The 15,728-nt window shown below is 41.7% G+C and overlaps 1 pseudogene; it reads right to left on the bottom strand.

Annotated features, from left to right (window-relative positions):
- Nucleotides 1-1,994: 1,994 nt before the first annotated feature.
- On the bottom strand, nucleotides 1,995-12,947 carry LOC115788217 (C-type lectin domain family 10 member A-like; annotated as a pseudogene).
- Nucleotides 12,948-15,728: the final 2,781 nt, after the last annotated feature.

Below are 15,728 nucleotides of genomic sequence, written 5' to 3'. Positions count from 1 at the left end.
CACTGCTTATGACCAGAGATTTCATTTACATTGTCAACTGATTCTAATTTCTGCCTTATCCAGGCAGGCAATAGTACACACACACACATATTATATATATATATATATATATATATATATATATATATATATATATATATATATATATATATATATATATATATATTAGGGGTGGGACTTTAACGCGTTAATTTCGATTAATTATTTACGGGGAAATTAACGCGTTAAAAATTTTAACGCATTTTAATCGCACTTTGCACCGTGGAACGTTTCTCAGTGCGCGAGTTCCCGGCATACAGATTATATCGACGCACAATGTCCAAATTAGGGGCCGCATCCTTCGAAGGACCCGGCCCACGTCTTTCGCAGCCCACGAACACCACAAAGGCCGGAAGTGAGCGGCTATCCTTCATATCAGCTGCTGTCACCTCTGTGTAGTTCATGTCGCCTAGCAACCGTGAGTGCGAAGCACAGCTGTGTAAAAACAGCTGGTTAAACGGAGAACGAACTTTTTCTCCTTTTTGTGGTTTAATTTTAAGTCTTTAATTCAAAATAAGCTGTTAAAACAAGCATAACAACATCAAGGAATACAGCTGAGTGAATGATTAACTTCCAACTAGATTAAGTGAGACATTAATGTTGAATAAAACTATCCAGTTATGATGCTTAACTTTAATTTCAGGAGTTTACTTATCACAGGAGCACTTCCACCCTTCATTGGTCTGTGTAGTAGACTGGTGGGAAAATGAACAAAATTTTGAAGTTTAAGCTTATGTATATTGATTTATTCATCAACCAAACTTAAATTAATATTTATCATGTCAAATATTGAAATGCGATTAAAATGCGATTAATTTCGATTAATTAATTACAAAGCTTGTAATTAATTCGATTAATTTTTTTAATCGAGTCCCACCCCTAATATATATATATATATATATATATATATATATATATATATATATATGTGTGTGTGTTTTGTCATAGTACCGGCAAGAATTTAAAACTACTTTCACCCCTGATTGTCATATACTATCATAAATAATAGATTGACATTTTTTACAATAGAGCATTTCCAAATGGTAGTGGAAGAAAAGCCTGAATATAAAATCCCTAAAAATGCAAATGAAAACTGGCTGTTATATTGAAATGACCTAATTTGTGGGGCCTGTGGGATGTAATACTGTACGACGTCTTGACGTTTCAACTTTTTTCTCGAAATTTCGACTTTATTCTCGAAATGCACAATTTAATTTTTTTTTCTCAGTGTGGCCCTAATACTCCTTCGTAGGACTGTCATTCTCTTCCGTTCAGACTGAATGGCATTCTTTGTCTACACTGCTTTCCTGGTATGACAATGGAGGACGTACGTACACAACTCAGACAAACGCAAATGCGCTGCCCCATAAGCTGTCGTGTACTAGCGGTGCTCACGTCAGTATACGGGGTCGAAAATCCCTCTTTTCGTGCAGTGTCTGCAGTTCTTCCTCAGTGTCTCTCCTCCAGAGGTCTTCCTCCTCTCCCATCACCTGCCACGTTACAGGTTTCTATCCCAACAGAGCCGAGATGTTCTGGAAGAAAGATGGGGAGGAGCTTCATGAAGGTGTGCACAAAGGAGAGATCCGCCCCAACAATGACGGAACCTTCCAGATGAGTGTTGATCTGTGTCTTTCAGCCGTTGCATCTTATAAAGGTTGGATCAAAGGTATCCCATAATTTCCAGGAAATTGTTTTTGTAAATTCTTAAGTTATGAATAAAAGTAAGAAAAACAGACATTGTTGACATTGGTGTTTTAGTGCATAATAGATTAATAAGAAAACATACACAATATTTAGTCACATTTATTTCATTATATACAGTAATTTTACAGAACTGTATTTTTCCATTAAACATTTCCAAAAGTTTTAAATGTCTATAGCATTAACTTTATAAAAATAGCCTCATTGTCTCCTCTACTCTCATTGTTTTTTTGTTTTTTATGGTGAACTGAATTTTAAGCACATAGAGCCACTGCTGGTTTCTCACAAATACTTCTTTGAGGTGCTTTGCAGGATTTATCAAACCAATAAATAGGTGATGTCCTTGCACAGTCCTCTCCATCAGGATCTTCGTTGTCCAATCATCTGGCTCATGAACGAACCAAAATGTCAAACTAAAAGATGAAGAACAGAAAGAACAGTAACAGTAAAAGCTGTTAAATTTGATTCAGAAAATTAATACATGTTTTTCATTGTTTTTACATGACACTATTACATATGATTAAATTTGGTCTCTCCCACTGTGTTTTTAACAACAAATAACTTTTTATTGTCACATACACATGCATGTAGTGAAATTAGTATGGGATTATGTGATTGTTGGGGTTCATAAACATCCATCCATCCATCCATTCTCTCCCGCTTATCCGGGGCCGGGTCGCGGGGGCAGTAGCATAAGCAAAGAAGCCCAGGCTTCCCTCTCCTCAGCCACCTCCTCCAGCTCATCCGGAGGGACCCCAAGGTGTTCCCAGGCCAGCCGAGAGATATAATCCCTCCAGCGTGTCCTGGGTCTACCACGGGGCCTCCTCCCGGTGGGACATGCCCGGAACACCTCACCCAGGAGGCGGCCAGGAGGCATCCTAATCAGATGCCCGAGCCACCTCAACTGGCTCCTTTCGATGTGGAGGAGCAGTGGCTCTACTCTGAGCCCCTCCCGGATAGCTGCACTCCTCACCTTATCTCTAAGGGAGAGGCCAGCCACCCTTCGAAGGAAACTCATTTCTGCTGCTTGTATTCGCGATCTTATTCTTTCGGTCACTACCCAGAGCTCGTGACCATAGGTGAGGGTAGGAACGTAGATCGACCGGTAAATCGAGAGCTTCGCTGTTACACTAAATGGTAAATGGTAAATGGACTAGTTCTTATATAGCGCTTTTCTACTCAGATATGAGCACTCAAAGCGCTTATACAACACGTTTTACATTTACCCATGCACACCCATTCATACAAGCACTTCCATGATTAATTAATTAAGCTAAGTGCTTTAATTATTTAACATTCACTCAGATTCATACTCCGACAGAACGGTCGGAGAGCAACTTGGGGTTAAGTATCTTGCCCAAGGATACATTGGCATGTAGCCTGGAGTAGCCAGGAATCGAACCGCTGACCTTCCAATCAGTAGGTGACCTGCTCTACCTACTGAGCTACAGCCACCCACTAAGCTCCCTCTTCACCACAACAGACCAGTGCAGCGTCCGCATCACTGCGGAAGCATCCCCCATCCGTCTGTCAATCTCCCACTCCCTTCTCCCAGCACTCGTGAACAAGACCCCGAGATACTTGAACTCCTCCACTTGGGGCAAGAACTCATTCCTGAGCCTGAGAGGGCACTCCACCCTTTTCTGGTTGAGGACCATGGCCTCAGACTTAGAGGTGCTGATTCTCATGCCGGCCGCTTCACACTCGGCTGCGAACCATTCCACTGCGAGCTGGAGGCCACCCCCTGGTGAAGCCAACAGGACCGCATCATCTGCAAAAAGCAGAGATGAGACTCTGAGGCCACCCAGGAAGAAGCCTTCCGCCACCTGGCTATGCCTAGAAATTCTGTCCATAAAAATTATGAACAGAATCGGTGACAAAGGGCAGCCCTGGCGGAGTCCAACACACACAGGAAACGAATCCGACTTATTACCGGCTATACAGACCAAGCTCTCACTGTGGTTGTACAAAGACTGAATGGCCCGCAACAACAGGCCAGACACCCCATACTCCCGCAGGACCTCCCAAAGGACACCCCGAGGGACACGTCGAATGCCTTCTCCAAGTCCACAAAGCACATGTAGACTGGTTGGGCAAACTCCCACGCACACTCGAATATCCTTGAGAGGATAAAGAGCTTGTCCAGCGTTCCATGACCAGGACGAAAACCGCATGTTCCTCCTGAATCCGAGGTTCGACTAACAGACGGACCCTCCTTTCCAGCACCCTGGCATAGACCTTACCGGGGAGGCTGAGGAGTGTGATCCCCCGAAAGTTGGAGCACACCCTCTGGTCTCCCTTCTTAAAGATGGGGACCACCCCCCCCCCCGGTCTGCCAATCCAATGGCACTGCCCCAGATCTCCACGTGATGTTGCAGAGGCTTGTCAACCAAGACAGCCCTACAACATCCAGAGCCTTCAGGAACTCAGGGCGATCTCGTCCACCCCAGGGGCTCTGCCACCAAGGAGCTGTTTAACTGCCTCAGTGACCTCACCCCCAGTGATGGTCAAGTCATCCCCCTCATCCCCAGACTCTGCTTCCACTACAGAAGGCGTGTCAGTGGGATTCAGGAGGTCCTCGAAGTATTCTTTCCACCGTCCGACTATAGCCTCAGTTGAAGTCAGCAGCACCCCCCCGCACTATAAACCGTGTGAGTGGAGCACTGCTTTCCCCTCCTGAGTCGCCTGACGGTTTTGCCAGAATCGCTTTGATGCTGAACGAAAGTCTTTTTCCATAGCCTCACCAAACTCCTCCCACACCTGTATTTTTGCGTCGGCCACTGCCCGAGCTGCATTCCGCTTGGCCTGCCGATACCTGTCAGCTGCCTCCGGAGTCCTACAGGCTAACCAAGCCCGATAGGACTCTTTCTTCAGCTTGATGGCTCCCTTCACCTCCGGTGACCACCATCTGGTTCGGGGGTTACCACCACGACAGGCACCAACCACCTTGCAGCCACAGCTCTGAGCAGCAGCCTCAACAATGGAGGTGCAGAACATGGTCCATTCAGGCTCAATGTCCTCAGCTTCCCTCGGAATGCTATTGAAGTTCTGCCAGAGGTGGGAGTTGAAGATTTCCCGGACTGGGGCTTCTGCCAGGCATTCCCAGCACACCCTCACAATACGTTTTGGTGTGCCAGGTCTGTCCAGCATCTTCCCCCGCCACCTCATCCAACTCACCACCAGGTGGTGATCAGTTGACAGCTCAGCTCCTCTCTTTACCCAAGTGTCCAGAACATACGGCTGCAGATCTGATGATACGATTACAAAATCGATCATTGACCTGCGACCTAGGGTGTCCTGGTGCCATGTGCACTTATGGACATCCTTATGTTCGAACATGGTGTTCGTTATGGACAAACTGTGGTTTGCACAGAAGTCCAATAACAAAACACCATTCGGGTTCAGATCGGGAAGGCCGTTCCTCCCAATCATGCCCCTCCAGGTCTCACTGTCATTGCCCACGTGAGCGTTGAAGTCTCCCAGCAAGACTATGGAGTCACCAGATGGAGCACTCTCCAGCACCCCGCCCAGCGACTCCAAAAAGGGTGGGTACTCTGAACTGTCATTTGGCGCATAAGCGCAAACAACAGTCAGGACCCGTTCCCCAGCCCGAAGGCGCAGGGAAACTACCCTCTCGTCCACTGGTGTAAACTCCGACGTACAGGCAGCAAGCCGGGGGAATACAAGAATACCCACCCCAGCTCGCCGCCTCTCACCAAGGGCAACTCCAGAATGGAACAGAGTCCAGCCCTTCTCCAGAAGACTGGTTCCAGAGCCCAGGCCATGCATTGAGGTGAGCCCAACTATATCTAGCTGGTATCTCTCAACCTCACGCACTAGCTCAGGCTCCTTCCCCACCAGAGAGGTGACATTGTATGTCCCAATAGCCAGTTTCGATAGCCGGGGACTGGTCCGCCAGGGCCTCCGCCCGACACACACTGCACCCGACCCCTACGACGCCTCCTGCGGGTGGTGGGCCTACAGGAGGGCGAGCCCATGTAACCTCTTCGGGCTGCGCCCAGCCGAGCACCACGGGCTAATGCCCGGCCACCAGACGCTCTCCCTCGAGCTCCCTCCCCAGGCCTGGCTCCAGGGTGGGGCCCCGGTAACCCTATCCCGGGCAGGGGTAAAACTGTTCCCTTGCTGTTTAAATCATAAGGGTCTTCTGAACATATATATTATATATATATATATATATATATATATATATATTCATAAACATATATATAAAAAAAATCCCAGCTTGCCCTGTGGGTGGTCTTTGTCCTCCAAGTTCGGGTCCTCTACCAGAGGCCTGGGTTCTTGAGCGTCCCATGCAGTATATTAGCTGTTCCCAAGATTGCGCTCTTCTGGACAATTAGATCTCGGATGTTTTTCTTGGAATCTGCTGGAGCCATTGTCCAGTTTGGGGATCACTGTCCCGAGTGTTTCTGATTACCACGGGGACCACTGTCACCTTCTCCTTCCACATCCTCTCTAGCTGCTCTCTGAGCCCTTGGTGTTTATCAAGCTTCTCGTGTTTCTTCTTCTTGACATTGCAATCATTTGGTATTTCATCGTCTATCACTACGGCCTTCTTCCTTTGTTTGTCCACACTACGATGTCCAGTTGGTTAATTCAATTCAATTCAGTTTGCCCGGATCTTGTTCTTCCCATTCAGCTGGCTCTTCAGGACTTGTCTTACTCTCTGCAGGTATTTGGCGGTTGCACATTTCCTATGAGCCACTTCATGGTTTTCATTTGCCTGTGGAAAATCAAAATAAATAGAGGCTGCCACACAAGGCCAGACCCCAGGCGCAGGCTGATAATCCAGCACATAACAGCAGGGTGCAAGATGCTAGCAGACAGGGCATACATGGAGCGCCATAACCAAGTGGTTGGCATAGTATACAGGAACATCTGTGCCAAGTATGACCTGGAAGTCCCGAGGTCAAAATGAGACACGCTCCCAAGGGTGGTTGAGAATAACACAGCTAAGATCTTGTGGGACTTCCAGATACAGACAGACAAACTTGTGGTGGCTAACCAACCAGACATCGTTGTGGTGGACAAACAAGGGAAGAAAGTCGTGGTGATAGACGTTGCAATACCAAGAAGAAGGAACACGAGATGCTCGACAAATACCAAGGGCTCAGAGAGGAGCTGGAGAGGATGAGGAAGATGAAGGTAACAGTGATGCCTGTGGTAATCAGAACACTGGGGCAGTAATAATATAATACATTTTATTTATTTGTTTCGGGTGAAATGGGTGTGAGTTGAATAGCAATGGGTTTTTCAAGTATTTTGGAAATGAAAGGTAAATTAGAGATGGGTGAAGATTATTGTAGTTTTGAATCAGAACCAGGTTTTTTTCAGAATTGGGGTGACAGCTGCAGTTTTGAAGAGAGTGGGAACAATTCCAGTGGTAAGAGAAGAGTGAATGATGGCAGCTATGAAGGGGAGGAGAGAGAGGGGAGGCAGGATTGAACCAGAACTGTGGGGAGAGGATCAAGTAGACATGTGGAGGGCTTGGATTTCTGGATGAGCGTCAGTGATTTTCCGGGAGAGTTGGTTTAATTGAAAGCTGGAGAGCAAGCTGACCTGACCAGAGGTGCGGACATTCCGATGCAGGGGGGGGGGGGGGGGAGGGACAGGCATAGGTTGTTGGTGGATTATTTGATTTTTTTTTCACTGAAAAACAACATGAGGGTTGGTTTTACCGGTTCCAGTGAGTAAACGAGAAAGGGTAAATTAAGGTCAGGGGGTGGAGAATATTATTGTAGCAGTGACAACAGGGTCTTGGTTGTTTGCCCTTTCAATTGGAGAAAATAAGGCCGGATTTGGTTTTAGGTGAATTGAGTCCTTATTCAATCAATCAATCAAAATACTTCTGTTGTGTTTGTTCTCTGAGCCTCAAGAACAAAAGAAGGTTAGAGAACGTTGTGAAACTGTGTAGCAAGGTGACAAGTGTAAGTCTTAATGATCTTGCCCTCTTGTACAGGGTTAGAGCCACCCAAAAGGCAGAAAGGATTCGGGGTGATAGCACTCACCCCCTGTCCTCAAAGTATCAGTTATTGCCTTCAGGAAGGAGGTACTCTCTGCCACAGTGCAGAACAGATTTAAATTATTTTTTATTCCCAATACTATTAACTTTTTGAATTCTTTTAGATGATTGTGTTCCTGGTTGTATGTGTTGTATGTCTGATTGTTTTAAAGATTTATTTATTCCTGCTGTTGGCTGCAAAACAAATTGCCCCTCAGGGATAATAAAGTATTTTAATTGATTGATTATAATGGAATATGTGCTATTTGTACATGTCTTTATGGATAGTGAGACCAGTTTTTTTATGGAGACGCTCTCATTGACTGGAGTTCAGGGGTAAACCAGGGAGCAGAAAGAATGAAGGAAACAGATCGTGCTTTCACTGGGGCAAGAGCTTGCGGGGCCTGAGTTGAACCCATTTTTCAGCCAAGCACCGAGTGCGTTTGTGGTGGAAAAACCGCTGAAATACCCGGTTGGTGGAAAAAGGGCCTGGTAGAGGACCCAAGCTTGGAGGACAAAGACTGCCCACAGGGGGAGCTGGGAATATTTATTTATTTTATTTTGCACAGTCTAATTAAATCACACCTTTCATTCAGTGGTGAGCCATCCACCCACATCCAATTGCCCTCTTCTGCTGAGTCTGTCAGGCCAATCCAGAAGTAATTTCTCTTCATGGTTATTGTCAAAAATCTCTGAACAAGAAAATTTAATTAAATTAGTCTGTGAAACATGAGGGTGAGAAAACATGTGAGAACATGAAGCTGCAGCAGTGTTTCATACCTGCTCCTCCCTGCTGTCTATCTTAACCAGGTCTCCTCCTTCAGCTCTACAGTAAGCTCTGCTCCTGTTCCAGGAGGATTTACTGATGGAGAAATGATAGCACTTTCCTCCATGATGCTCCCAGCCTGCTTCACATTTATTACATGGATCATCTTTGAAGAGATTACAGCAAAGACTTCAGTCAGATGGAAGAAATCACTCTTTATGTTTGGAGGCAGCAGGAGGCGCCGTCTGTCCATCAAGGTTTCTATAATCATCCAAGGATACAAATGTGTGAAAGACAAAATCCAGAAAGTACTTACTTGTTACTTCAGGAGGTTGTGGGGTTGTAGGCTGTATTGTGCTGCACGGTTTTGTTACTGGTGTGAAAAAGAAAGGAAAAAAAAAACTTTTCAGCAAGCTCATCTTTTTGATTTGGGGGCAGCAGGATGCTCCATCGGTCCGGCAGCTACATATGTGTTTATTTAATCTCTTTCTGCAGACAGATTTGTCAAAGTCAAAATTCATAACGTACTCATTTTTACTTCAGGATGTGGAGGACATGTGTGCTGCACTGTAGGGCATGGTTGGATTTCAGGCAGTTGCTCTGGGGGAACAAATTAATAATAATAATAATTAAAAAAAAAAACAGTTATTCATCAGGATCAATTATGAGCGTGAAAATTCCTGCTTAAAATGTCAGGAAGAAATAACAAGCAAGCTGCTGGATAATGTGTGTCACCTGATTAAATTCTATAAACGATCCAAGTTTAGTAGAAAAGTCTCATTCTTACCTGTGACTTCAGATTTTACAGTTTCCAGCTGCACTTCAAGGTTTCGGAGCATTTCCCTCATTTTCAGGAGCTCAAACACTTATTAAAAAACACAAATAAGAAAAAAATCAGTCTACTTAATCTCTGTAAAATCTATCTGCATTTGATCATCCAGATCAAATCTTTGGAAGCCTATATTTAATTCACTGTTAAGCCAGCTTTGGTTGCATGCAGAGAAACAGGATGTTCATATAAACAGAGAGTAACTTCTCTTAAAATCATCATCTACATTATTTATTGGGACAAAAATATTTAGATTTTGTGTGAGGAGTGAATATTAATCACATCCTGTCAAAATTAGATTCATGAGGAGAAATAAAACCTGCACTAAACCTTTGATATAATGTAAGTTATGCCACAACCTGTCATAAATTTAAATTATAATCTTTCATCATTTTGAGTTCTTTTTCTTGTTCGTTTTCTGTTGACGTCTGCGAGTGCTGCCTGTGAACGTTACAGTTACAGTTTAATTATGAATTTTAGCACATAAATTACAATTAGTTTAAAAAAACACACAAAAAAGTAAAACTCATTTAAGTGGTTGTGTCATGGATTCCATTTATGAAATAACTCAAAATTATGAGATGTTATAAATTTGACAGACATGAGGACTCGATGATGATTGCGACAGCAAAGCAGATCATAGAAAGTTACTGTTACAATTTCTTTTTTAATAAAGCCTGTCACGAGTTTGAAATCAACAGTCATGAGTCAGTCAGAGTGTTTCTCAGTGTCTCATTTACTTTATGATAATCTCTTATTTTAAGTAAATCCACATGAAGAAAACCACAAACTCACAGATATACGTGACAACGAGAGCCGAGGCCAGCAGGAGACAGAGAGCCATCAGGGCCAGCTTCTCTGCGGAGAGCTTCGTCCATCTGTTTGATTTTACACGCCGAGAGTCAAAAACTTCACCTGACGCACATTTAGAGGAGACGGAAAGCGAACACACAAGTGCACAAACATGTGATTAACACAGTGTCATGTGGTGAGAACAGATATGAGGATCTCTAACTGTTTAAAAGCACCACATCCACGTTCTTACCTTCGATGTATCCCTGCGGACGGCTCATCGTGCTGAGGCTCCGAGATCCTGACTTCAGAGTTCAGCTGTGTCTGAGTCACAGAAACACAACAAACTGGCTCTGATTATGGAATCAGTTCCTTCAATATGTAACAGAAATACGAGCATCAAGCTTCACCTCTGCAGTCCTCAAAAAGAAATGCTGCACGACACCTTCAGGTTTTATAGCTCTGAGTTTCAAAACCAACTTCCTGATGACTTTAATGATGGTCACAGGGTTCATCTTTGAAGAGATTACAGCAAAGACTTCAGTCAGATGGAAGAAATCACTCTTCATGTTTGTGTGATCTGCAGGCAGCAGAAGGCTAACCTATGTTTTACTGTAGGACATGTAGGGCTGCATGCTGCATGCTTCTGGTTCTATTATAAAAAAAAGAAAATGATCCATCACTTTGCATTTCATTAAAAAATGACAAAAACATTTCATTCTATTTGAAAATGTTGATTAAAATCAGTGAACAAGGTGGGAAATTAATGTAAAGTTAATGTTTCAACAGTTTGAAATACAGTGAAGAGGGTCAGTGAATCAGTGAACCCAAGTTTAAGTTTGTTTGTGTGATCTGCAGGCAGCAGGAGGCTTCTTCCATCCTGCAGTTACAATCTAACTTCCTGTTTCTGTCGGTCCATCGGTGTTTTTAATCATTATCAGAAGATACAAATCAAAAGCTTGCTGATATTTACTTGTGGGGGTGTAGGCTGTATCATGTTGCGCGGTTTTGTTACTGTCATGAGACGAGGAAAAAAAAAAGACTTTTATGCAGGATGATATCTTTTTTTATATTTGTGTGATTTGGAGGTACGTGCACTCTCCTTCAGCCCTGCAGAAACATGCACGTTCATTTAAACTCATTCTGCAGATACAGATTTGTCAAAGTCAAAATTCATAACTTACTAATTTTGACTTCTGGCTCTGGACATGTGGGCTGCACTGTAGTACATAGTTGGATTTCAGGCAGTTTCTCTGGGGGAACAAAATTTTAAAAAGAACCATTGTTGAACAGAATCAATTACGAGTGTGAAAATATTTCCCGCTTAAAATGTTAGAAAAACTGGATAATTTGTGTCACCTGATTAAATTCCATAAATGATCAATGTTCTTACCTGTGACTTCAAATTTTACAGTTTCCAGCTTCACTTCAAGGTTTCGGAGCATTTCCCTCGTTTTCAGGAGCTCAAACACTTATTAAAAAACACAAATAAGAAAATATATAATTCAGGCAGTAATATTTTTGGTTTGTCTTAATCTCTGTAACATCTGTCTGCGTTTGATCATCCAGATCAGATCTTTGTCATCAGAACCATGTGTAGCCTATATTTTATTTACAGTTAAGCCGGCTTTGATTGCATGCAGGTAAACAGGATGTTTATATAAACATAGAGTAACTTTTGCATTATTAACTGGGACAAAGAAATATTTACTGAATTAGATTTTCTGTGAGTGTAAGCAGAGAATATTAAACGCATCCTGTCAAAATTAGATTTATGAGGGGAAACCTGCAATAAACCTTTGACATAATGGGAGTTATGTCACAACCTGTCATAATTTTAAGTTATAATATTTCATAATTTAGAGTTAAGAATGAATAAAACTGGAGGTGTGAAATAACCACTCAGTGTTTCATGATATAGTAAAATGATACTTTTTAACACTTTGTTTAAATTGTAATTATTTTTATAGCCTGTCATGTCTGACAGTTTTCACAATCAGAATGATGATCTGAATACACTGTTGTACCAAACATATCTGCTTTTACAAGAAGAGCTCTATAAGTTTTCTATAGGCGAGCGGGTACCGGCACAGAACCAGCAGCAACCTGGGGAAGCAGCCAACTCAGCCCCGAACCACTATTCAGTCCCAGGCAGGGTGCAAGAAACTGGGGAGTGGAAAGACCCACCCACCCCTACCCCCACCCTCAATGTCTAAGATGTAACTAAAATTGAGGAGCAGGCAGCAGTGAACAGACCAGTGGGACCACCTCAGCAGCACCGCCCACTAACCACTGTGTGTCACACCTGGCCCCCCTGTGTGTACTATGGCATGTTTTCTCATTTACTTTATGATAAATCTCTTATTTTAAGTAAATCCACATGAAGAAAACCACAAACTCACAGAGATACGTGACAACGAGAGCCGAGGCCAGCAGGAGACAGAGAGCCATCAGGGCCAGCTTCTCTGCGGAGAGCTTCGTCCATCTGTTTGATTTTACACGCCGAGAGTCAAAAACTTCACCTGACGCACATTTAGAGGAGACGGAAAGCGAACACACAAGTGCACAAACATGTGATTAACACAGTGTCATGTGGTGAGAACAGATATGAGGATCTCTAACTGTTTAAAAGCACCACATCCACGTTCTTACCTTCGATGTATCCCTGCGGACGGCTCATCGTGCTGAGGCTCCGAGATCCTGACTTCAGAGTTCAGCTGTGTCTGAGTCACAGAAACACAACAAACTGGCTCTGATTATGGAATCAGTTCCTTCAATATGTAACAGAAATACGAGCATCAAGCTTCACCTCTGCAGTCCTCAAAAAGAAATGCTGCACGACACCTTCAGGTTTTATAGCTCTGAGTTTCAAAACCAACTTCCTGATGACTTTAATGATGGGGGGGGGGGGTGCAGACTGGCTCATCATATTCACACAAATATTTTTGTGCATTTGTTGCAAAAGAAAAAAAAAATAAAACCTCCAAAGAAACTTCTCAAAAAACATTTTTGATCCATATGGAAACACATTTCAAATGCTTGTAAATATGATAATATTATCATTAACACATCAATAGTTAGTCAGATTAAACTGCATCTGCGGCATTCATGCATATTCTAAGGCAAATGTTTCTATAATATTTATCTTTATTATTCCTTCATTTTCTCTTAGTTTTGGAGGACCACAGATGGTTTAGTTACATTTTAAATGAATAATCCATAAAGTGGAAAGAGCGTTTCCCAAACTTTCAGACTTTTTCAAAGACACATTTCTGATTTCATACAATTATTTAATATAGTCTCAGAACACTGAAGCTTTGTGCAGCTGTAAGAACATTAAATATATTAATGCAGATTTATTACAGTTTCTCTCTTTTTCACATAACTCTGTCTCACCAAATACACCAAATACAAGAACCACAAAGAAAACATTTGTCGGTGACCACAGATCATTAAAATATTTATTCTGTAAAAATTCATGTTTCACTCACACTTTGACAAATAATGGAAAAACTTCTATGTAGTTTTTGTAGATAATTCATGAAATTATGTTAGACAGATGAGCATCAAGACTTGATTTAAATTTCTTCTTTAATGTCTGTAAGATTTTCAGAAAGACATATTTATGATATATTTATGATAACTATTTTTTTCACTGTTTTCTATGAGAAGAACTTCCTGTTAAATTTTAAAGGATGTTTTTAAAATTATTTTATTGTGTCTCAATAACAGTTTTATTATTATTTCATTTGAAACTATGAAACTAATTATTTTCAGCACCATCAGGTTGACTGTAGCTGTGTTCGTCCATTTTTAGTTACTTTGCTTTTCTGTCCATGTGTTTTTGAAGTTTTTGTTATTTTATTAATGTGCATTTATTTCCTATTCCCTTTTTTAAATTTATTTTATACACATCACATCTTTAATTTCAACAGACTGTGGAGCAGAAAAAATATCAGAATATTAACTATTATTTTTCCAAATGCATATCCACTACAGCTCCACAAATTTTCTGCCAGCGTTTTGCACAAAAAATTATTTTATTATATTCTATTAAACATTTTTGGAAGGAAGCTTGTTGTTCGTGGCTTTATGGATGTAACCTCACTGTAACCTCCGCTCAGCTTATTTCACAGGTTGAACTGACTGTTAAACACGTCCAGATTTAACAGGAATACCTTCTTAAGGTGGTTCACAGGATCTGCAGCAAATATTTGGATCAATAAAATCTGGTAACAACTATTATAGAAATGAACAAAAATGTTTTCAGATCAGCTCACAAACATCCACCTTCATCCACCGCTCTATCATTACTGTGTTTCAGCCTTTCATCAGGGAATTTGTGAGCAGACAAATTTGGTGAAATTACTTGATGATGAAACATAAGGACCTGCAGTGCTGTTTTATACCTGCTTCTCTGTGTTGTCCATCTTAACCAAGTTTCCTCCTTAACTCATCATTCATTTCTGCTCTCACTCCTCCTGCTGCTCCCAGCCTTTTTCACATTTATGAGATGGATCATCTTTGAACAGATTACAGTGAAGACTTCAGTCAGGTGGAAGAAATCAAGATTCATGTTTGTGTGATTTCTGCTGTTTACAGTTTAATTTTATGTGTCTTTGAGTCCATCAATGGTTCTTTAATCAGAGGATGTTTTAAATTCAAATATGAATAATTAGTGATGTTGGAGTCAGGAAGCTGTGGGCCTGTAGACTTCACTGTGTGTTTGATTTCACATCATTTCTAAATGAAAATAAAAGACTTGGAGGAACTCGTGAATGTGTCAAAATAAAAGCTCAAAACACAAATTAAAAAAAGTTAAAAATGAGAAAAAAAATACAATCAGTAACATTTTAGTTTCAGTTAATCTGTGCTGCATGTTTGATTTCACATCGTCTCTCAATGACAATAAAGGACTTGGAAGAACTCGTAAATGTGTCACAATAAAACCAGTCAGTAACATTTTAGTTTCATTTAATCCTCATAAAAAGATTTTAAATCTTTGGTACATCTTTAGTTTCTGCCTGGGGTGCTAATTTTATTCAGCAGTAACATTTGAGCAGCTCGGGCAGGAAAACGAGCGAGGGGGAGAAATTTAACATTAAAAACATCGGCCGTCTTCTGGGCATCATGAAGATAGAACAAAAAAACATTGTTTGAATGAAATCAGATTTAAATAAAACAGAAAAAAATTATTTACTTTTTTAAGAAATTCACTCCAACTCTGCAGTTAAAGGTCTGAACTCCTCACAGATAAAAACACAACAACAACAAGATCTTAACTAATGATAAAGATTATCAGACGTGGGGGCGACTCAGGAAATAGATAAAATTATTTGATGACTTTACTGTGAACGATCTCGTCCTCCTCTAATTGAGGGTAACTCACACAGCTGCATGAACCAAACAGGAAACAGCACGATGGCTGACTGAGGTAACCACACGCTAAATAATCTAACACGATCACATAATCTAACAGTCAGCCCCTCCTTTTCTACTTTGTTTCTTCTTTCTTGGTTTAATGTTACCAAATACGCTGATATGTTCACACACTGAATGTGTTCTCAGGTTATTTCAGT

The sequence above is a fragment of the Archocentrus centrarchus genome, chromosome 11 (assembly GCF_007364275.1).
Source record: "Archocentrus centrarchus isolate MPI-CPG fArcCen1 chromosome 11, fArcCen1, whole genome shotgun sequence".
NCBI lineage: Eukaryota > Metazoa > Chordata > Actinopteri > Cichliformes > Cichlidae > Archocentrus > Archocentrus centrarchus.
Note: the sequence above shows the minus strand (reverse complement) of the source record. Positions and strands in the feature narration are given on the sequence as shown.